Raw genomic sequence first — 22,207 nt, 5'->3', positions numbered from 1 at the left:
TTAATGAAGTCAAAATGGCATCTGACGATAATAGGCTTCCTTAGGGGATGACTTACTCCAAGGTCTGAGCACCTATGATTAATGTTGGGCCATAGCAATCACTTCTGCAGAATTTGGTACAAATCCTTTGGATAGAATAAAAGATACTCCACTGCAAATATGTGGTAACAATAAGTTATACTAATAATATATTCATTTTGAATAATTATACTACAATTCAGGCACCTTGCTAAACATTTCATATTGATAAATGTAATAATAAATAAATTTACAATAAAATTACATAATAACGTAATTTTCTTGTGACAGTTTTGTGAAGTAGATATCAGCAACTTGCCCAAGTAATTCTGACTCCAAACCGATGTTCTTGAACCATTACATTCTCCTATGTGTTGTCCTCGAATGTTACTTTTCTACATTACAGTACTTTATGATTATTTTCAGATGAATAAGAAAAGACTAGTTGGACCATTTTTTTCCCCTAGGAATTTTCACCTCTATTTACTTAAAATTTTTCTAATTAATTTTAAAAGTCATAAAACCATTTAATATCCACTTTTTTTCCAAAGAAAAAATAAAACTGTCAGTGAAATGCCTTAAGGCCCATACACAGCAATGTTCCCTAAACACAACCATCATTCGTAAGGTTTAAGAAAACGGCAAAGAATGAATTCAGTTCTCCCAAACAAAGCCTTAAAAATGACAGTGAGGTGTTTCTTTCAGTTTAAATTTTTCACAATTTTTCTTATATGAGTCTAACATAGATCAGATAAATGCCCTCCTTAAACAGAGATCTGTTGGCAAAGTCTAGAATTAACTTACTTTCTGGTTTAAAATGCAAATATAAGAGTAGGAGGTACTCCATCATTTATTAGAAAAAGTGCTCCTACCATTAATGCTTAGTCTGTTATGATGAACACGCACAGAAATACACCGTAGAGATAAGTAGTCAAAACACTGTAATGACAGCAATTCCACTGAAATTTCTTTCTCTCTCTCTTTTTTTTTTCCAAGACGGGGTTTCACCATGTTGGTCAGGCTGGTCTTGAACTCCTGACCTCAGGTGATGCACCCGCGTTTGCCTCCAAAGTGCTTGGATTACAGGCGTGAGCCACCACACCCAGCCTGAAATTTCTCTTTTCCACTATTGCTCCTTCACATACATAGCCTCTGAAATACAATGCCAAAGTAGGAAGTAAACTATAAAGAGAATGCAACGATAATGGAACTGTACGTGTTGCCTCTGGAGCCAGAAAGTGGAAACTTTTCTAAATAACTCATAATCCGAAATTCCAGAGATGACCAACTCTTTACAGGTACTGTAACCAACAAAATACCTACCTAGCTAGCGAAAACAAGGTTTTCATTTAAGTCTGACAGATACTATACACAGAACACTGGCGTCTCTAGCTCATTACTTGGCCCAGGGTAGACTTTTATATAGACCAAATTGATTTAAATGACCAGTGAGGAAAATTCAATTTAATTATATATACATTTTACAATGCAGAAATGCAGGGCTGGTTGTCTAAATTAAATGGTATTCTTATTGCTTTTAGGACCTGATGTATTTCCTTCTGAAATATTTTGTTTAGAAGGTTATCCTTTACTTTGCCTAGCTTCCGCCAGTCTGTATTTTTCACCGGGATTCTTCCTCTGGCCTACCTAGCTCATCACTATCAACAAAAACCAGGTTTTAAAAAATATGTATTTTAACTTTTATCTTAGGTTCAGAGGAACATGTGCAGGTTTGTCATATAGCCAAAAACAAGGCTTTTGTTCCATTCAATCTTGTATGATATTGCTCAGTTATTTAAATTTTTTAGCCTTGATATCTTCACTTACAAAATGGGAATAATAGTAGTGGCTGACTCTATTGACCCACTATCTCCCTCTTCTTGCTAATAGAACCAGACCCTTTTTCTGGGGTTTGATGACTTTGTTCTTCAGAGAGGTTCTCCATGGCCTCAGGAGGAAACTCAAATTAACCAATCACAGCAATCTTGTCTGCCTAGTTACTCATACATATAGCATGTGAGTTGTGAGGGGAAATTCCACTGGACACAGATTTTCTGTGACTTTAAAAAGAGCTGCAGCAGGGCAAGGTAGCTCACGCCTGTAATCCCAGCACTTTGGGAGGCCAAGGTGGGAGGATCTATTGAGCTCAGGAGTTCAAGACCAGTCTAGGTAACACGGGTGAAACCCCATCTCTACTAAAATACAAACATTAGCTGGGCATGGTGGTGTGCACCTGTGATCCCAGCCACTCAGGAGGCTGAGGTGAAAGGATCAGCTTCCCACCTGCAGGTTGAGGCTGCAGTGAGTTATGATCATGCCACTGCACCCAAGCCTGGTGACGGAGTGAGACCCTGCTTCAAAAAAAAAAAAACAACAAAAAGAGCCACATAAGAAATCAGCCACCCCTTGATACACCTCTACATATTGAAATACACCTATAATTCCAAAATTATAGAAGCCATGCCCACATAGTGAGGGGAATCAACCTGCTGAAGGTGTCACAGTAGGAGGAAGGGAAGAATCCAGGTTGCTAAGGATATTATCTGAAGCTACCCTCTTTTCAGAAGGTCTTGAGATCAGTTTCCTATTGTTTACGCCATGATAGTAGGGCGTTCCTTTACCAGCAGCCAGAAATATACTAATAGAGAAATACTGTCCTTATTTCATAGGGTTATTTTTAAAACTAGCTAAAACAGTAATGTATATAAAGTATCCAGCACAAACTGAATGCCTAACAAATGCTTATTCTCAACTTGATTCTTGACATATGTTGATCTTCATTCATTCAAACTAGTTAGTGCTTTCTTTCGTCTGTGTGGTTTGAACATCTCCTCTAGGAGGTTTTCCCTGGTTCCCCAAAACAGAATTAAGGGCAGAAGTCATTGCTTTCTCCTTTTTATTCAGATAAAGATAATATCAAGTACCTAAGGTTATTTTAAACAGTAAGAATGGGGTTTAATTCAGACAAGTAGTGTAGTCCTAATTGCAGTATAGAAAAAAAAATGTAATCAGAGTAGTCTTCCTGACTGTGTAAATCAATTTGAACTAAATAAAACCATACCCAGATCAAGTAATCAACATAGCAGCCGAGTGTTCTGCATTTGGAGTCCACAAAGTTTACTGAAAAGCTGCTTTCTGTAGAGAAAAGACATATTTTGTAGATTACGGTACATGTATGTGAAGAAGGCCGCCTTTCCTCTGAAGTTTCACCTCATCCTTATTTCAGAAAGGTACCTGCATCTTCTGCTGAAAACCTTCTCCGCAAGCCCCCTTTGCCCCAATATCTTTACATGGCTGACTCCTCACCATCATTTTCGCCTCAACTCCAATGTCACCTCTTTAGAGAGGCATTCAGGGATTACCCAACAAAATAATATCCCAATTACCCCTGCTAGCATAGGCACAGTCTCCACCATTCAAACTGTTCCTCCTTCAATCCATCGAAGCACTCACCACTACCTGATATTTTCTTTTACCGTAATTCATTTATGGCAGTGGGTTCCAATCCTGGTTGATTCTGGTTTAATTACTCTGGGGTGAGGTTGGGACATAGATATTTTTTTCAAAGTACCCTCTCAGTGATTTCTAATGTGCAGTTGTATCTAAAAACCACTAGTTTATGTGTTTATTGGGTCTCTCCCAATTCTAGAATGTACGTTTCAAGAAATCAACTAGCCGATTTTTTCATCCTTGTCTCCCTGGCATCTTGAAGAGCACGTAGCACATTGCAGATGTTAAGACTTTGAACAGACCGACTAATTGTATTATAATTATATTTCTGTATTGTCTGTTTTCCCCACTAGTCTGTGAGCTCTTAGAGGACAAGTACTATGTCTAGCCCACTCTGCATCAAAATATGAGTCACTCAAGAATGATCATTAAATAAATCAATGATAAACTGCATTGTGTGCTGAAAGGAAGTTAAAGATGAAACCAGATGTGACCACTGTCCTCAAAGAACCTGGAGTGTGGTCAAAAGAAAAAACTATGCGGATTGCTGTTACACACTCTAGAATGAGCTAGATGCTATGATGAAAGAACAAAAGATTTCAGAGGAGGCATTGTTTTTTATTGGAGAAAAAGGGAAGAAACCAAGGGAGGCTTCATGAAAGAGGTAGCATTTGAACTGAGCTTTACAGGCCAAATGGAATTTGGTTATTCAGAGAAGTAAGACTGTGGGGGTGAAGTATGGAAGGGGAAGCAGGAACTAACTTATCCCAGGCAGAGAGAAAGAACTCAAAAAACAAATCAGCCCAACTGGAGGTTATGTGGCCTGAAATAAGACCCATAAACATGGAAAAGAGTAGGTATCAAGACATTTTCCCACTCACAACTGTGAAGGGCTATGCAACTTCCTGCAACTAGGGGTGCTTCGTGAGGAAAAGAGTGAAGTTGAATTGTCATAACCGAAGTAATGAGAAATGGGATGTCATTATCAGTCATGAAGTCAGGTGAGGAACTGGTTTTGACGAGGGGGAAAGGTGATGGTGAGCACGGTTTTGAACATGTGAGTTTCATTTTCTGTAGGGTAGATGTCTAGTGAATTTGCAGGCAGCTTGCTGTGGAAGCTGAGAGAGGAGGTAAGAGATCAGGATGGTTAATCAGATTTGGGACTGACCCACACAGTGACAATGACTAAAATCACAGGATGAATTTGATTAAGGGAGAGGGAGAAATTAAATGGCCAAAAGACTCGTATCTTGAGAACACTCATATTTGGGGAACAGGAACTGAAGTTAGTGAAGTTGGAGCCTTCTGAAAGGTAGTAGGAGATCTGTTTCATCTCCTACTTAATTACTTTGTGTGTGTATAGAAAAACTAAGCATGTTTATAGGAAAAGAGGAAATGACCAATAAAGAGAAGAAACTAAATATGTAGGAAAGATGGAATTATTGTCACAACAGAATTCCTTAGAAAGTAAAAGGGAATGGGATAGAGAGTCCAAGTAGAGAGTGTACTCTTGGCTTGACGGAAAGGCTATGTTAATTTGACTTAGGAAGAAGAGGAGAATAAGTGATGTGGATGATGCAGATGTTTCTGTCCACCTCCATATCCATATGTTGGGACCGGATCCCCAGTGCAACGGCATTAGGAGGTGAGGCCACCTTTGGAGGTGATTAGGTCATGAGTATGGAGTCCCATGAATGAGATCAGTGCCCTTATGAGAGAGACTGGAGTGAGTCAGCTGGCCCCTTCTGCCATGTGGGGACACACAGAAAGTGTCATCTACGGGCCTTTGCCAGACATTGATCTTGAACTTTTTAGCCCATATTAGTGTAAAAAAATAAAAATAAAAGTAAAATAAGATTTTTGTTATTTCTGGGTTACCTCCTCTGTGGTAATTTGTGACAGCAGTTTAAGTGAACTAAAATAAAGGAAGACATGGGGAAATTTTGAGGTGGTAAGAATGAAGTTGAAGAAGCCTGTAATATGTGTGTTCTCAGAAAAACAGAAGGTGAGGTCACTTCTAATGAATAAATGCAAAAGGGACTTGATTGAATGGTGTTCATTGAAAATGCACAGCAGAGAGTGAAAAGTGAAATAAAAAACAAAGGAGGAAGGAATTTTGAAAGAACAGTAATGGCCCTGCTGAGATGCAGTAGATCTGGAGTAGAACCAGTCAGCCCAGTTTTCAGCTCCTCTCCTCTACGGGGAGTGCTGGGTTCCTGGGAAGAAGAACAGGGGAATGCCTGACCCCACTCTCGGGCTGGCCAGAGAACAAGGGAAGCCAAGGAACAGGGAAGAAGTGGTCAAGAGACTGGTTTTTCAAAGCCTTTTCATTAAGACCTTGACTGTTTACACATATTAGCCAAGAGATAAAGAATCCTGACTTATCTTGAGCCGGGGAATACAGTGGTACCACTTCTAAGAAACATGTTATCTCAAACAAGTTTGAGAACGGAGCTCCCTTATTTTCAGGGTTTAATGAAGTCCTCTAGAGATTGTCTGAACATTGGCGATCACTAAATACAACTTGTTTTCTTTAACATAAGAATTTTCAGGAACCATATATCCACAGATATGTCTAATACACTTACCTGAAAATTTAAATCTCTGTTTCACAGTGGCATCTTTTACACATGAACAACTCTGTACACAGAAACTCCATACTTACATAGGGTACTAAATGTAAACAGTCTACTCTTTTTAAATAAAAAATGAAATAGTTTGGTCTTACAATTTAAAATGTGATAATGTATAAAGACTTTGGCTTATATGAAGGTAAGAGAAATGGAGTTTTAATTGGGAGGTAAGGAATTAATGAACTATGCAACTCTAAACTCCAGGCCTATTTTATTATCCCTTGTAGAGAGGTCAATATAGGCTAGCTCTACCATTCTAGCATGTCCTAGACCAGGGACTAAGTTCTTTTTAAAATTTTTATTTTTAATTGAAAAATAATAATTGTGTATATTTATGGGGTACAATGTGATGTTTTGATACATGTATACATTGTGATGATCAAATCAGGCTAATTAACATAGCCATCATCTTGGGGGTGAGGGTGGGAGACTAAATCTTAACACAGCACTGCAACTCCTCTCCTACTCAGATCTAGTAAAGCCAGGTACTTGGGTTCTCCCAGTACTTGTAGAATGAATAGATTTGTAAATTAAATAAAATTGGGGTCATTATTTGCAAACTTGCCTCCATCTCCCTCCCTGCCCCCAGCACACAGACAAAGTGCATGACAGAAAGTTAACATTAATCATTAAGGAGCTCTTCAAACCATTTAAGGTCAGTGTCTGCCCCCACACCATAAAGCTCAGATGTTGCTGCTATTCAGTAGGGTCCCCACTAATGGTTCCTCCCAACTCTCCTTAGCCTCACCATACCCTCCCTCATCAGTTTCATGATTAGGAGTAAAATCTGTCTTGGAAAAGGAAACAGAGGATTCATTATTTTTAAAAGTGAAATTTTGGTTAGAATCACACTTCATTAGCTGAAACTTGTCTCAGAAACCTGTTGTACTGTTTAACTACTATAGCCCTTCCCCATAAGTTAATGCCCCCCATTGTAAAGGATTTGAGAGCAATTCAGTACTTTAGTTTCTTTCCTCTTTTTCTGACTGTGCTACCTATTGAGTAGTTTTCTCTGCTAATGAGAGGGGACAGTGGTGGTAGCCTGGTCTAAGATTTGGCCAGTAGAATCATTGGTGTGACTATCTACAATAAAGGTTTGAATTTCACTATCGGGTTCTTACATTACCAACTAGCAGAAGCTATATTTTTCTTACTCCTTTTATTTTAAACGTTACTTTCGAGAGAAGTATTTTATTTGGGCAGGGAAAATACGGCTGTATAAAGTAGGTTAAAGACAAAGATTATGATTATGATCTAATAACACATTATGTTAAAAGATCGCATTTGAAAATATCTCCTCAAAAATCTGATTAAAAATTGGCAAAGATTCTCAACACAGTATTTCTGGGGAAAAACATCAGCAAGGAATATGAATAGACATTTTTCTAAGAAGATACACAAATGGCCAATAAGCACACGAAAAGATGCTCATCCCCACTAATGATTAGAAAAATGCTAATCAAAACCACAAGGAGATACCCCTCCATACCTCTTAAAAAGGCTATTATGAAAATATTAATAAAAAACAAAATAAATTTTGATGAGAATGTGGAGAAATTGGAATCTTTGCTCATTGCTGGTGGGAATGTAAAATGGTACAGCTGCTATGGAAAACAGTATGGCAGTTCCTCAAAAAAATAAGTATGTAATTACTGTGTTCCAGCAATTTCACTTCTGGGTTTTCAAAAGAAGTAAAAGCAGGGACTCTAACAGATATCTGTACACCTGTGTTCATAGTAGTATTATTTACAATACCCAAAACGTGGCCCAAGTGTCCATCAAAAGAGAATAAAGTATGGTCTATATATTCAATGGAATATTATTCAGCCTTAAAAGGAAGGAAATTCTAGCACATGCTACAACATGGATGAATCTTAAAGACATTATGCTAAGCGTATACCCCAGTTACAAAAAGACAAATGTGTATGATTCCACTTATATGGGGTACTTGGCCAAATTCATAGAGACAGAAAGTAAAATGGGGCTTTCCAGGAGCTGAGAGAAGGAAACAGGAGGTATTGATTAATGGGTATAGAATTTCAGTTGTGCAAGATAAAAACAGTTCTGTAGATAGATGGCAGTGATGATAATATCACAGCAATATAATCGCCACCACAGAACTGCATATTTAAAAAATGGTTAAAATGGGAAATGTTATGTTATGTATATTTTATCACTATAAAAAAAAGTCTCCCTAAACCTGTGAGACAGTCGTAAAGGCCAAGAATATGCTAACTTTTCTTTATGCCACCAAGAAAGAAAAAAATAACATTTGAGTACCTTCTATGTAGAAAACGCTCACTTATCCGAACACAAAAGTAAAAACAAAGCAAAAAAAAAAAACTTTGATTATGTACTACTAATCCTTCTTTACAATGAGGAAACTTAGTTTCCTAAGTTAATGCACCAGATCAAGTAGTAAGAACCAGTGATAAGATTAAAAGATGTATCTGCCTGGCTCCAAAGCCTGTGTTCTTTCCATTTCCACAGTGTTCTTTCCTCCTATCCACAGAAGTCTTTTATGAACAGCCTTTCTACTTTGACTGTACAGATTTTAGACTTAAAAGTTCGGCCTGCTTTCTGAAGCAAGCTAAACAAAGTCAGTCAATCAAACACATTCACTACATGCCCACCATATGAGGCCCAGGGCTGGCTACGAAATAATGGGAGTCGTATTTCCATTCAGCCATTGGCCATATGGCAGAAAAAAAAAAGTTCAATTAAAATTTCAGTGTTGGTCTAACTCCTCAAAAGCCAGTGACTACCTCAAGCAAAATCACTATGTCTTTCAATGTTCCATATGGCCAGAATAAGCGGAAATAGTTTCATTTTACAGCGTAGAAGCATATTCATCTTTTTCCTAAACATTCTACCATCATAGCTACTGATCTGCTGTTACTCACTAATGTTCTGCTTCAAGCTGGAATTTAACAATTAAAATGTTTTGTGCTATGCAGCCATCTCCTAGTTGTTTTCAGAAAGACAGCAGGGCTCTCTTGACTCTATTATGCCCATTGCGCAAGGTTTCATTTTCTTACTCATGTGTGAAACACACACAGAAGAGTAATGCAGGTTGTCTGTGTCTCCCCAAACAAAGCAGGGTGTTGGTATTATCTAGTGAATACAGCCTGCAGAGGAGTAAGTACCAAAGGCTAAGCCTGTCCTCGTCCATGCAGCTCAGGCTCCCAACTTTTTACTTCATTTAATGATGCACAGCTTGATTCTAGAACTCCACCGGGGCATTCTGGATCCAAGACCTACCCTATGTCTCCTCTCTGAGAAGATGATCTTTACATATTTCCCTTTAGGATGCAAATAGGAAGTGGAACTGCAAAATCCGTGTCGTGACTTGTTTTGCCCACAACTTTGATTAAATTCGGTGACTCCTTCAAGGAGTCCATGGTTTCAATAGCAGCACTACGTTGTCTCCTAGGCATGGTGCAGGTTTACTTTAATGAACAAGAAACCTCCAAGAAACAGACCTTTTTTTTTCTTTAGTAGCTATACAAGCTTCCCATCTCTCAAAATGTGCTGCTACTCCACAGATGTTGAAAAGCCATATCGATTTCACAAAGATAGCATTAAAAACAGCCCTATAGCCCTTCACAAGTGAGAATGATGATAAATGAGGCATATACCTACATACACTCTCAACTGGCATATGTGGTGTTCAAGAACCTATGTTTTAAGAATTTATGAGTGTCAAAATATTGATATTTTTTGCTATTTTTACTCCACTATAAGCAGTTTTTTTCTCTTTCTTCTGAAAAATTATCTCCTTTCATTATAGAAACTCTAGGGAAAAAAAAAACGTTTTATCAATGACCGCACACTGCTTAACTGTACTTTCTGCTGAAGATAAAAAAAAGCTTAATTCTTTAAATCATGCTACACTAGGGTATTAAACTCTCCTACATATCCTGTCAGAGGCATCTCACAATCTCAATTCTCACCCGCTAGACCTATTTGGTGTACATTTACATATCATTCACAAATATGAACAAGGCATTGTCCCAGGCTCTATTTAAGAGCATCCTTTGCTCAAGAAAATCAAAGAATAAAAATCATGTTCTGATTTTACTACTTCAGTCTATCTACAGTATATTCACATAAGGAAACAACGCTGCTGCACTTTTTTATTTTGTCCCTCTCCGAGGGTAACAACCACCTTGACCTAGAGGTGAATAAAATGCACGTAAACATGAAATCCATACATCCGATTCTGGACAAGTTAGTGGCCTTAAACCCGCCACGCTCCTTTGAACAAGGATGCAACTTTAGGAGAAGATCTACACCCGGCAAATCATAGCTGTGTCTGAGGTTATCCTGAAAGCAGCTGCACAGAGCTGAGGGAGGAAGACACTGTTTTTTTTTTAATGGTAAATACTGCCCCTCACATACGCAATTCAAGCCTTTGTTGGCAAAATCTAAGTATAAAAGAATTTAACTCCCCAAAAAGCCAAATCACAGACATTATTTTTGCAAATCAGAAGACATCCCAGTGCAATGTGTAATAAAGAGAATGTAATTAATATTTTACACCACTTACACCCCTAAAACAAGGGACTGCAAGGCTCTGATGACCAGACCACAGCTTCCCAGCCCCAGATGGATTTCGATTCAGCCCTGGTTTTCTTCCAGGAGAACTATACAAATAGCTTCTTGTATTTAGCATGTTGCCCTGTCGAGTCACCAAAGCTAAGCACTGATGATGATGGTTTTTTTTAAGCAAATGTGTCATAAACGTGGTCATTCTCAAAGACCCTTCCAAAAGAATCGAATCGTTTTCCCTAGTCCTGAAGCGATGTCTTTATCATCCATTAGAAATCGTACCTTTAAATCACAGGCGATGGTCTTTTTTTCTCAATTAAAAACGAGCAACATGGAAAACGTTTCCTTTACCTTAGCTCCCGAGGCTTGGTCAGAGGAGCGTGGTTTTTCCCGTCTCCGGAGCTGATCTGTGCAGGCGAGCTCCGGCGCAGCCCAGCCCAGCCCAGCCCAACAGTAGTAGGAGTTGCCCACGGAGCGCGGCAGCAGCGTTGTGAGTATGTGTAGCGGCGGCGGCTGCAGCCCAGGGACTAGTCCCCACCCAGCTTTGTCTTCAATCAACGTTCTTTCTACAGGAAGCAGCGCATCTCCCACTTCCTCCTCTTCTTGGTAGCTGTTAGCGGCTTGCTTCTCTTCCCTCTCATTTCCATTTCAGGGTTTACTCTGGTGGTTTTGGCTGCTCCTGGGCTGCTGACAGTGATTTGACTATACTCCCCTTTCTCCCTTTGTTCAAGTCCCTGTGGTGCTGACTGTTCCTTCCTTCCCCTTTTCTCATCTCCCACCATTACCTCCACAAGAGCTTCCACACACTGCTCAGCTGGCCCCCTTCCTGGCGTATCGCCTGCTTTTTTAGCCCGAATTTGGCTTGTTGCTATTGTTGTTCTCGCTGTTGTTGTTGCTGCTGCTGTTGGGTTTTTTTGGGTCAACAGCCCCTGGCCAGGTTATGCACCACCCCCCCACCCCCCACACGAGATCCCGCACCAGCCTGCACTCTTCCTCCTCATTTACTGTGGTCCCCATCAAGCCAACTAACCGGGAGCTTGCAGCTTCTCACTGAAGCATTTTTCTCTGTGGCCAACATTTCAGATGTTTGATTTCTCCAAGGTCCCACTACCACTGAGATCTTACTTAACCTACATGCTGAGAAAAGAATGGCCCTGATAAGTATTCTTATAGGGCAAGGGAACTAAACCAAGTTTGATGATGCTACCTATAGGCCTAATAGTAAAGATGTATTCCCAAAAGATTCGCACGGATCGGAAGGAATGGCCGGGGGGGGGGGGCACTGAGTGCTGCCTATTCCCAACAGAGAAACTAAATAGGCCTCTCCCCATCCCACACACACTAGTAGGGCTAAAAGGACTCTCGTGATCCTCCAGTCCCTTCCCTTCGTTTTAGGAGGTGATATCGTGGAACACACAAGGTAGAGCCTGCAAGCTGTCTGTCTGTCACAATTTCAATCCAAGCTGCCATTGCTGACTGCATGAACCTGGGCAAATTATTTAACAGCCATGTGCCTCAGTTTCCTCATCTGCAAAACATAGTTATACTCTACAGTGGAAATCTGAGGATTGAATGAGATGGTATACAAAATGCTAATAATAGTTCTGGGAACATAGGAAGTCTTCAGCACATATTAGCTCTTATTATTTTTAGAGGACATTGCAGCTCAGATTCAGCAAGTGATTTCGGCAGTCAGCAGCCAAACCAGTACCGGTACTTGGTTTTCTGATTCCTCACTATTAGTATGTTCACAACTGAGCCCGGATGCTTTAATAACAATTTATTCAATGTGTGACTCATTCTCCTCCCAGTACTAACACAAGGTACTTTAGGGAAGCTACAGATTAAACATGAGATGGGGGAAGGGGAATTCTGTTCCAGTGTCCAGGCAACACTGTGGAGTTTAAAACAAAAAAACATCTTCTTAGGAATCAGTGCCTGGAAAGCTAATCTTGCCAGGCAACAGTTAATTCCCCAACTCCTCCTTTTTAATCCAACCTTGCCTTAATCCTCAGCAAGTAAACTAACAGGAAATGTTAGAAATGTAGGACTGATCAGAATAATCCACGAGGTGAGCCTTCCAAACACACCGTGGGGACTACAGCACATTAACCCAGAAGGGGCAGAATTTAATTTCTATGAACTGTTCTGAGACAGTCCCAAAACGTGTGCTTATTTTTTTTCATGGAAATCTTTCATCAGAAAGGACCCTGATGCCAACTCACTCACACCTGAAAATTACAAAATGGATTGATTTAAGTTGGAAATGAGGAACTACCTTCAAACCACCAGCAAATAGAATTGTAGTAGTGAGAGAAGATTGGACATGAATTCACCAACATGTGAGTGACCTACCTCCAAACCAGGAACCCTGGTGCCAAAGGTTATCAGGAGCTTTTAAATGTAAATTTTTAAATGCATGATGCCAAGTCTCAGAAAAATGAGAAGCATGTTACTAATGGTTGGAAACAAGACTCTGGTTAAGTTTAGACCAGAAGGTTCTGTCATTAACTCTAGATTAAAGTACAATAAATCTTTTGGTGTCTTTTTGTTTTGTTTTTAACTCTTTCTCTCTCAACCATCAGAGAATGGTTGCTATTTTTATATTTAAGCCTATATGGGAAAACCTCTTTCAAACAATGAAATCTCTAGGAATTTTACCTGCTGCCTTCTAACCAGTTCTTCCATCTCTGGGTCTTATAAAACTCACAGTAGGTTAATCACCAGTGTTGGGAGGAGCCAACAAAACTCTATTCAAAGCTAGAAACTAGATTTTAAGATCGTTCTCTCCCTCTCAGTACCTCATTGCTTTCAAGTAGTCGTAATAGCCTCTTTTTCAGGGAGAAAAGTAAAGTGTGGGGTGTACCTTGGCCAGGATAGATTAATCCAGTTTAGAGCTCTTAACACAAGCATGGTAAGTATTCATACCAAGTCTGCCAAATGTTCATTTCTTAGGAAAATCACATCTCACCATTAATAGTTTATGCATCAATTGCTAACTATGAGCCTATCCCAGTACATTTTATCACTGCATACAACAAAAGTCTGTAAAATACTCTAACATTCATGCAGGCATTAATACTTTGTATTTCTTACATCTACTGGTAGAGGAGGTTGGGTAATGAAGAGGACAGAATTTTGGCCTGATGTCTCTCCTATGTTATTGAGCTTTCTAGCTCAATAACATAGTTCCTTGGAGTTCTTATGTTTAATAATCCCCGAATTACATACTTTACCTTCACCTTCATCCAAAGCCTGTTCCTCTTTCTATATTCTCCGTTTCATTTAATGGGGAACACAAACCAGTTGCCCACATCAGGAATATAAGAATAATCGCAAGACCTTTTATCTTTGTTATTCCAGTCTTATTTAAAGTTCCTCATTCTTTCATTCTCACCAAACTATCTCCTTGCCCAAACTCCTCCTCTCTTGTCCTCTTCCCACTGTCTTATTTGACAAATGCTTTGTTTTTTTCTGTACAGTTGCAATACTTCCTACTTTGTCCTCCTACCTCCAGTCTCTCTTTGAAGCCATCCCCACCAGAAGTACTTGCTGAAATGAAGAGCTGATGAAGTCACTTTCCTACTGCAATTCTTCAGTATCTCCCCTCTGGGTTGCTTAAAGGATACACACCTTAACTCCTTTGTATAGTACACAAAACCTTCTGTGATATCACCTGCCTACATTCTCATCTCAGTGCCCATGGTTCTTGCAGCCTTACATCCTACAACCTTCACAGCAGGTTTCTGATGGGGCTGTGCTCTTTTCTCCCTGCATCTTGGCACATGTTATTTCTGTTGCCAGAAATACCCTATCCCTTCTTCTATTTTGCCTGATAGTAAGCTCCCCTTATCCTTTAGAACTCAGCTTTTCTCAGAAGCCTTCCCTGACCATCTCTAAGTGGGTGCATCCTTTTCTGTGAGCACACCTAGTGCTTTGCCTCTACTTCCATTTCAGTGCTAAGGGCATTATTTTCATGATTTGTTAGATGTGTCTCTCACCCATTAGCATCTGGGTCCCTTAAGGTTAGGTCCCTGTTTGCTCATCACACAGCAGGTAGTTAACAGATGTTTATATAATGAAAAGGCATCATTGGCAGAAATTCCATTCCTTTGAGTGAGGGGAGAAAAAGGAAGTCTCAAACATGAGAAGTTGGTCATGGGGTAAGAAACAATAATATCTCTCTCTCTCTCTCTCTCTATATATATATATATATATATATATATATATATATATATTTTATTTTATTTTATTTTTTATTTTTTTTTTTTTTACAAATTGTCTACTGAAACCCATGGCACATGCACACCGAAGTCTGAATATTTGTTACATGGGTAAGCCTAAAAAATTCTGGGACAACTCCTAGTTCTATTTCTGCACGGAACTTTGTATAAAGCAGCATAGTCTGGCAACAAAAAAGTAGCTAGAAAATAAATATTAAGGCTGGACTCAGTGGCTCATGCCTGTAATCCCAGCATTTTGGGAGGCCCAGGTGGGAGGATCATTTGAGGTCAGGAGTTTGAGACCAGCATGGCCAATATGGTGAAACCCCATCTCTACTAAAAATGCAAAAACTAGCCAGGTGTGGTGGCAGGTGCCTGTAGTCCCAGCTACTTAGGAGGCTGAGGCACGAGAATGGCTTGAACCTGGGAGGCAGAGGTTGCAGTGAGCCGAGATGGTGCCATTGCACTCCAGCCTGGGCAACAGAGCAAGACTTCATCTCGAAAAAAAAAATAAATATTAAAAAGAAAACTATTCTTTATTTGTATCTCTGTAGGAACTTTCAAGAGACTGATGAATAAGCTAGAAACACTTCTCACATCCCCTTCTGCACTCTTAAATCTCTGCCACCTCCTAACTGTCCCAGAGCATCTCGTATGCCAAATCCCCAAACTCTCTCTAATCCCTCTGCAATGCTATACACCTCCTTCTCTCTCCTCCCCCGCCATGCCCAGCTAGTTCTTTCTTATTTAAATCCCCATATTCTCTCTAATCCCTCTGCAATGCTGTATACCTCCTTCTCTCTCCTCCCCCAATATGCCCGGCTACATCTATCTATCTATCTATCTATCTATCTATCTATCTATCTATCTAAGACAGAGTCTCACTGTTACCCAGGCTGGAATGCAGTGGTGCCATCTCAGCTCACTGCACCCACTGCTTACTAGGTTCAAGTGATTCTCCTCCCTCAGCTTTCTGAGTAGCTGGGATTACAGGCGCCTGTCACCATACCCAGCTAATTTTTGTATTTTTAGTAGAGATGAGGTTTCACTGTGTTGGCCAGGCTGGTCTTAAACTCCTGACCTCAGGTGATCCACTTGCCTTGGCCTCCTAAAGTGCTGGGATTACAGGCATAAGCCACCATGCCCAGCACCCCCTGCCCACCCCTTTCTTATCCTGCTGTATCAGAAAGAAACCATCAGATGTGCCAGCAAAGCCACCCCTTGAGTGTATGTGTGGGCAGCAGGGAGGAAGGAAGAGTAAAATCAAAATAAAAATGTGAACCCATGTAGTAATAAATCTTGTCCACTCTTATATATCAATGGTACATTTAATGGCTTGCTTAATTGTTCAGCTGAATAGTAATCAAGAACAAATAAATTACTGAGCTGTTATTTTATCACAAAAAAGCTAGATTTCCCGGCATTTCTTGGATCAGCTAAAGGGAACAGAAGCCTCTTTAAAGAGTTCTTCAAAAAGACATAGTCATGATCTGATCTGTGTGTCACAGGATCAGCCCAGCTGTTAGGAGCCAAAAAGACTGAATCATATTTGGCTTGAAGACAATCAAGGGGTGGGTGGGCAGAACTAATCTTTCTGGAGAGAGAGTGACTGGCCTTCACTAATGAAAAATGTCAGTCTCCGTCTCACAGCCCAGCACGAAAGCTAGTAGGACAAGGGACATGAAGAGTGACAGCCAACTCTTTCATCAGAGAGAAATGTGTTGGAATCATGAATTCTCTCCTTTTGCTCTGGTCAGGGTCAATAGTGTGAAGCCCCCCCAAACCCAGATTCTTCCCTAACATTTCCTGAAATGTCACCTGTGTATATATACGTGTGTGTTACATACATACATACGCTCCTGGGGAGGCTGTTGGTGATGAATGAGTTAGACACTTTTTCTCCTAACACCTCATGAGAAAACAAACACAAATGTTGATGAGGAGAGTAAAGGGATGGGTGAGGAAGCCAAGGGTAGATGCAAGTTGAAGAAGGGGGCTGGAAGAGGGCCAACTATGAACCTTGAGGTCTTACTGAAGAGGACAGTAGCATAGAGGGACACAGGCAGAGAGAAAGCAGAAGACCGGGGGGAGGCAGAACCAGAACTGGAAGTAGGTAAGAAAGAGCCATGGCAGCCAGGCACGGTGGCTCACGCCTGTAATCTCAGCACTTTGGGAAGCCAAGGCAGGTGGATCACCTGAGATCAGGAATTCAAGACCAGCCTGGCCAACATGGGGAAACCCCATCTCTACTAAAAATACAAAAATTAGCCAGGCATGGTGGTGGGTGTCTATAATCCCAGCTACTTTGGAGACTGAGGCAGGGGAATCGCTTGCAACCCTGGAGGAGGAGGTTGCAGTGAGCTGTGATCACACCACGGCACTCCAGCCTGGGCAACAGAGCCAAGACTCCATCTTAAAATAAATAAATAAATAAAATAAAATAAAATAAAAAAATAAATAATTTTTTTAAAAAGAGCCATGGAGGCCTTATGTGGATACAAACAGTCATGCCCAGAGAGTCTGACCAGGTAACTAGGAACAAGGGCTCCACACTCCACAAACCAGGGCTGCCTTGTATGTTTCTGGCCTTCCCATAAACAGAAACTGTTCCAGACTCTTCCTCCACCAGCAGAAGTTGGAGCTGGGCTATTGACTGGGGCCAGGTGAAAGAATGTAAACCAAATGCATTACTATCATAAAAACAGAAATAGTGATTCTGTGAAGTAAAACTTGTCACTTCCAAAAAGTCCCTGAAGATCAATACAGAAATTCAGGGACAGGATGAGCACGGAGGCTCACAACTATAATCTCAGCGCTTTGGGAGGCCACGGCAGGTGGATCACCTGAGGTCAGGAGTTCCAGACCAGCCTGGCCAACATGGTGAAACCCTGTCTCTACTAAAACTACAACAATTAGCCAGGCATGGTGGTGCATGCCTACAGTCCCAGCTACCTGGGAGGCTGAGGCAGGAGAATCACCTAAACCCCGGAGGCAGAGGTTGCAGTGAGCCAAGATAGCACCACTGCACTCCAGCCTGAGTGACAGAGATAGACTCTGTCTCAAAAAAAAAAAAAAAAAGGAAAAGAAAAAGTAAGAAAAAGAAATTCAGGGACAATAGGAAACAAGGGACAAGATCAAGAAAAAGAGGGAGTCAGCAGTGAAGTGTGACAGAGATTAGAGAACACTGTACACCCACAAAGCCTTGGAAAAATAGTCATTTAAAAGGAATGTCAGAATTAAAGGATAAAAATCTGCAAGATGAATATCACACATGTAAATCATTTTGAAGTGTCTTGAAAGAAAAGCTATACAATAATAACTCCAATAATTTATAGGCAAGGCAGAAAGGCAAGACTTAGTTTTTCTGTGCCAAAAATGTAGACCAGACAGCGTGATATATTTTGTCAGTAAATAGGTTGACAAAAGAGGATAGGAAACTAAAGGAGATGTTTGAAGGCATTTTTCTTTCTGTCTTTGTTGATTTTCCCAACTGGAAAGGGTTTTCACAAATTTTCTTGTGACCTACCTTGGCTCCCCTGGCTGGATTCTGGACCTAAGTTTTAAGGTTCTCATTTTGAATTTTCTAAGACAGAATTTCAGGAACAGAACCATAGCAGTGGAGGGAAAGGTGGCTGGTGAATGTGTAGGGTCCTTTCAATCAGAGTCCACTAGAGTGTGATGACTAGACTGGCCACTCCCTGAGGGCAAGGGGTAGGTCTCACATCCCTGCAGCTTCGGCACCCACCTTGCACAGCACTTGGCACATTGCATGTGCTGAGTACCTGTTTGTTAACTTTAACTGAATATAAACAATTAAGCCCGTGGAAGAAAGTTATGACCACTACTGACCATTTTGAAAATACCAGAATATTTTATAAAATCAGCTAAAAATCTAAGAGAATGAGTGAACAACTACTAAGGCTGCTTAAAATGTTACCAAAAAATGTCCTCAGAAATCAAAAGATGAGAAGAGGATGTAGCAAGGAGGGAAATGTTATAGTGATTTTGGAAAAAGGAAAGACCCTGGTTACAGACCAAGTAGTAACATTAAACCAGCAGAAAAAAAAAAATCTGTTCTTTTCTTAGATAATGAAGTCCCATTATATGTAGAAAGCTCATAGGAAGGAAAATATTGTCAATTGATTGTTCTTCTGGCAAATCTGTGAACTGAAGGTGCATTTGCAGTAATGCAAAACCCTTCTCATGAAACATTGCTAAAATGATTTCCTTTCTTTAGTAAGAAGTTATTCAACATTCTTTAAGTATTACTTGTATGATTACACAGGGAAATTTCAACAGAGAAGAATTGTGAATAGTGTAGTATGGAGTAAAATTGGAAGTCTCAAATTATTGACTTGGCAAAAATAATCTATAATTAAGATTCCTTAGCAAATTACTATTTTTGTACAGTTTTGTAAAGAAAAATGGCTAAGTTAGGGACCTCCCCCCTCCACAAATTACCACTTCTTTATCCTGGTTATAGCTCTTATCACATTGTATTATCATTGCATGTGTGCCTCTGTCTTCAACCACATGTGAAATCCTAGAATTCATAGGTAATGCCCTAGTCCTGTATCTCTAGTGCCTTGCACAGTGCCCAGTGCATAGGACATCGTAGGTGTGCAATAAATCTTAGTTGCATATATGAATAAAGGCAAAAGCATGACAAGTAAGGTTTAGAGATCCATTTTAGGAGGGAGAAGATAAGTCAAATTTCTGTAAGGCTCTGTTAGTATTTTTAAAATAATAACAAAGTCCTATAATATCTGTTAGTATGGCAAGTTTCTTCATTATACATTATTGTTTATGGTTTTATTTTCCAATGGAAAGAGTAGGTTACATGCTCAAGATCAGTTGTGGTCTTTGATTCCTTCCAAGTTCAGAATACTGAAATTCGCCCAGACCACAGCCAAGTCATTTATTTACTATTGAAATATTTATGTACATCCCTCACTCCTCAATCTTTACATCTAGAAAGTAGATTTGCATAAACTGAAAATTAGCAGCATAATATGACTTAAGTAAATCCTGCCAAAATCCTATAAACACACTTGGTGCGGAGCTGATATAAAACTGGAAAAAAAAAAAACAACGTTACCTGCACCCTTATTTAAGGGTTACATATATCATTGGTTTTATATCTGAAGTATGTGACAGCAGTAACCACAAACCATATAGACAAGAGAGAAAAAAGTTGTTCATGCCTCACAGCTGAGAAGGCACCACTAGAGAAAAGATAAGATTTTAAGGATGAAATTGAAGTGTCCAGAATGGATATATTTGCTTAATCTATTTATTGGTGAGACAGACTCCCATTTTATTCTGGAATAACAGTCTAAGGAAACTCTTCAAAGATTCACTATCTGTGACAGTCACCAGATGCGAAAATAAAAACATCTTTCTACCCTTAAGTTTGTAGTAAGGTAACAACTGTGTGCTTATCTTGATTAGGCAGGGTCTTGATAGTGCCTGATACACAATAAGCACTCACTAAATCTTTGTTAAATAAATGAATGAACTCCACAAGAACAACAGAAACTCACTGTTCCCATTTATGAGATACGTAAATCACAAGGTTAGTATATACTTAGTGTAAGAGTCAAAACTGCTGTTCCAATACCATTTGGTCAAAAGCTGATGGTGAAACCAAGGACATCTTATTGACCGGGGGGTTTATAATGAAGACATTTGTGTAGATTTTGTGTAGAATGATGAGTATGCATATGGGGTTCCAAGTTATGTCTATTGACAACCAGATTATCTCCTTCACTCCAAGGGAACCTGCTTTATAACCTAAAGGGCTGGTTTCTCCCACCTGGTATCTGAAAAGGTGAGAAGTTATCATCAGTTTCTAGGGTAGATGGAGAACAAAAATCATCCTTCCACCCACTCCAGATTTGGGTACAAATGTTCCCGAGGCTGCCTTCTTCTTCTCATAATAAATTGATTGGGATAACATTGTGTACATAAGTTCCACAGTGGGTTTGCATTGCATATGAAGGTGATATACCTCAGACATTTGTCCCCATCCAAATCTCATGTTGAACTGTAATTCCTAGTGTTGGAGGTGGAGCCTGGTGGGTGGTGTTTGGATCATGGGGGTGGATCCCACATGGATGGCTTGGGCCATCCCCTTGGTGTTAAGTGAGTGCTCACTCTGAGTTTATAGGAGATCTGATCATTTAAAAGTGGGTGGCACACCCCTCCCACTCTCTCTCTCTTGCTCCTGCTTTTGCCATGTAATATGCCTGTACCCTCTTCACCTTCCACCATGATTGTATGCTTCCGGAGGCCTCCCTAGAAGCTGAGCAGATGTCAGTACCATGCTTTCTGTTCAGCCTGCAGACTGGTGAGCCAATTAAACCTGTTTTCTTTACAAATTATCCAGTCTCAGATACTTCTTTATAACAATGCAAGAAAGGCCTAATACAATGAACTCTACATTTTCCCAAGTGCCCAGAAGAAAGGTTTTTCTGGTTGTAATCTGTTCTTTTGCTCTGACCATCAGTAACCATAGGTCAACAATCTTTTTAGCCTCATATGTGCCACAGAAGACAAGAACTTTTCACCGGTACGCTTGGTAGATTTCAGGAATAAACAGAAGAAAGATAATAAGGTAGAAGATAAGGAGGGAGGGGTTTGTTGTTTTAATGAAAGCTATTTTTTTAAATAAGATTGCCGCAAAGAGAACTCAAATGGGAGCCACATAAGCAGGGAATTTTAACAGCCACATAAGAGGAAACTTACTTTAAAGGGGAGAAATATGAAAACTTGCTTCTAAAATTAAGGGGGGGGGGGCACAAAATTTCCAAAAAACAGCCAAACGAAAACAGACGCTGAAGAAAGAGAAAAGACCAAGAGACAACTATGCTGCTTCCAAAACTCCCAGAAGCAAAATTCTAATTCCACGATTAGTTTTAGTCTTTTGGGGGATGAAGTTGGGTTGGGGGAAATAACTTTTTAGTTTAAAAAGGATGGGGATATTATTGAAATTGGCCATTTAAAAGCATTTACTGTTTATTAGCCAGGCATGGTGGTGCCCACCTGTAATCCCAGCTACTTGGAAGGCTGAGGTAGGAGGATCACCTGAGCCCAGGAGGTAGAGGTTGCAATGAGCTACAATGCTCATGCCATGGCACTCTACCATGGGCAAGAGAGTGAAACCCTGTCTCAAAAAAAAAATTTACTTTTTATCTAAAATTTGGTATAATTTATACATTTGAATATACAAATCTTTATTGGAAGTTTACTACGTGCCAGAAGGAACAAAACAGTGTTTCTGATCTCATGGATTTTGGAGAATCCAATAATAAAATAACTAACAGATAAATA

At 39.9% G+C, this 22,207-nt stretch overlaps 1 protein-coding gene across 2 annotated transcripts in view; it reads right to left on the bottom strand.

Moving 5' to 3' along the window:
- Positions 1-11,181, bottom strand: part of GNG2 (G protein subunit gamma 2) — a 111,607-nt gene extending 100,426 nt beyond the window's left edge. Inside the window, exon 1 of one of the 2 annotated variants that reach the window (XM_017977108.4) lies at positions 10,935-11,181. The gene's annotated coding sequence lies outside the window, so the exon portion shown is untranslated. The remainder of the gene's footprint in view (positions 1-10,934) is intronic. The other variant, XM_017977107.4, reaches the window with a different exon arrangement.
- Between the last annotated feature and the right edge of the window lie 11,026 nt (positions 11,182-22,207).

Source organism: Callithrix jacchus, chromosome 8 (assembly GCF_049354715.1).
Source record: "Callithrix jacchus isolate 240 chromosome 8, calJac240_pri, whole genome shotgun sequence".
NCBI lineage: Eukaryota > Metazoa > Chordata > Mammalia > Primates > Cebidae > Callithrix > Callithrix jacchus.
The sequence above is the reverse complement of the archived record's forward strand: the minus strand, read 5'-3'. Positions and strand labels throughout refer to the sequence as shown.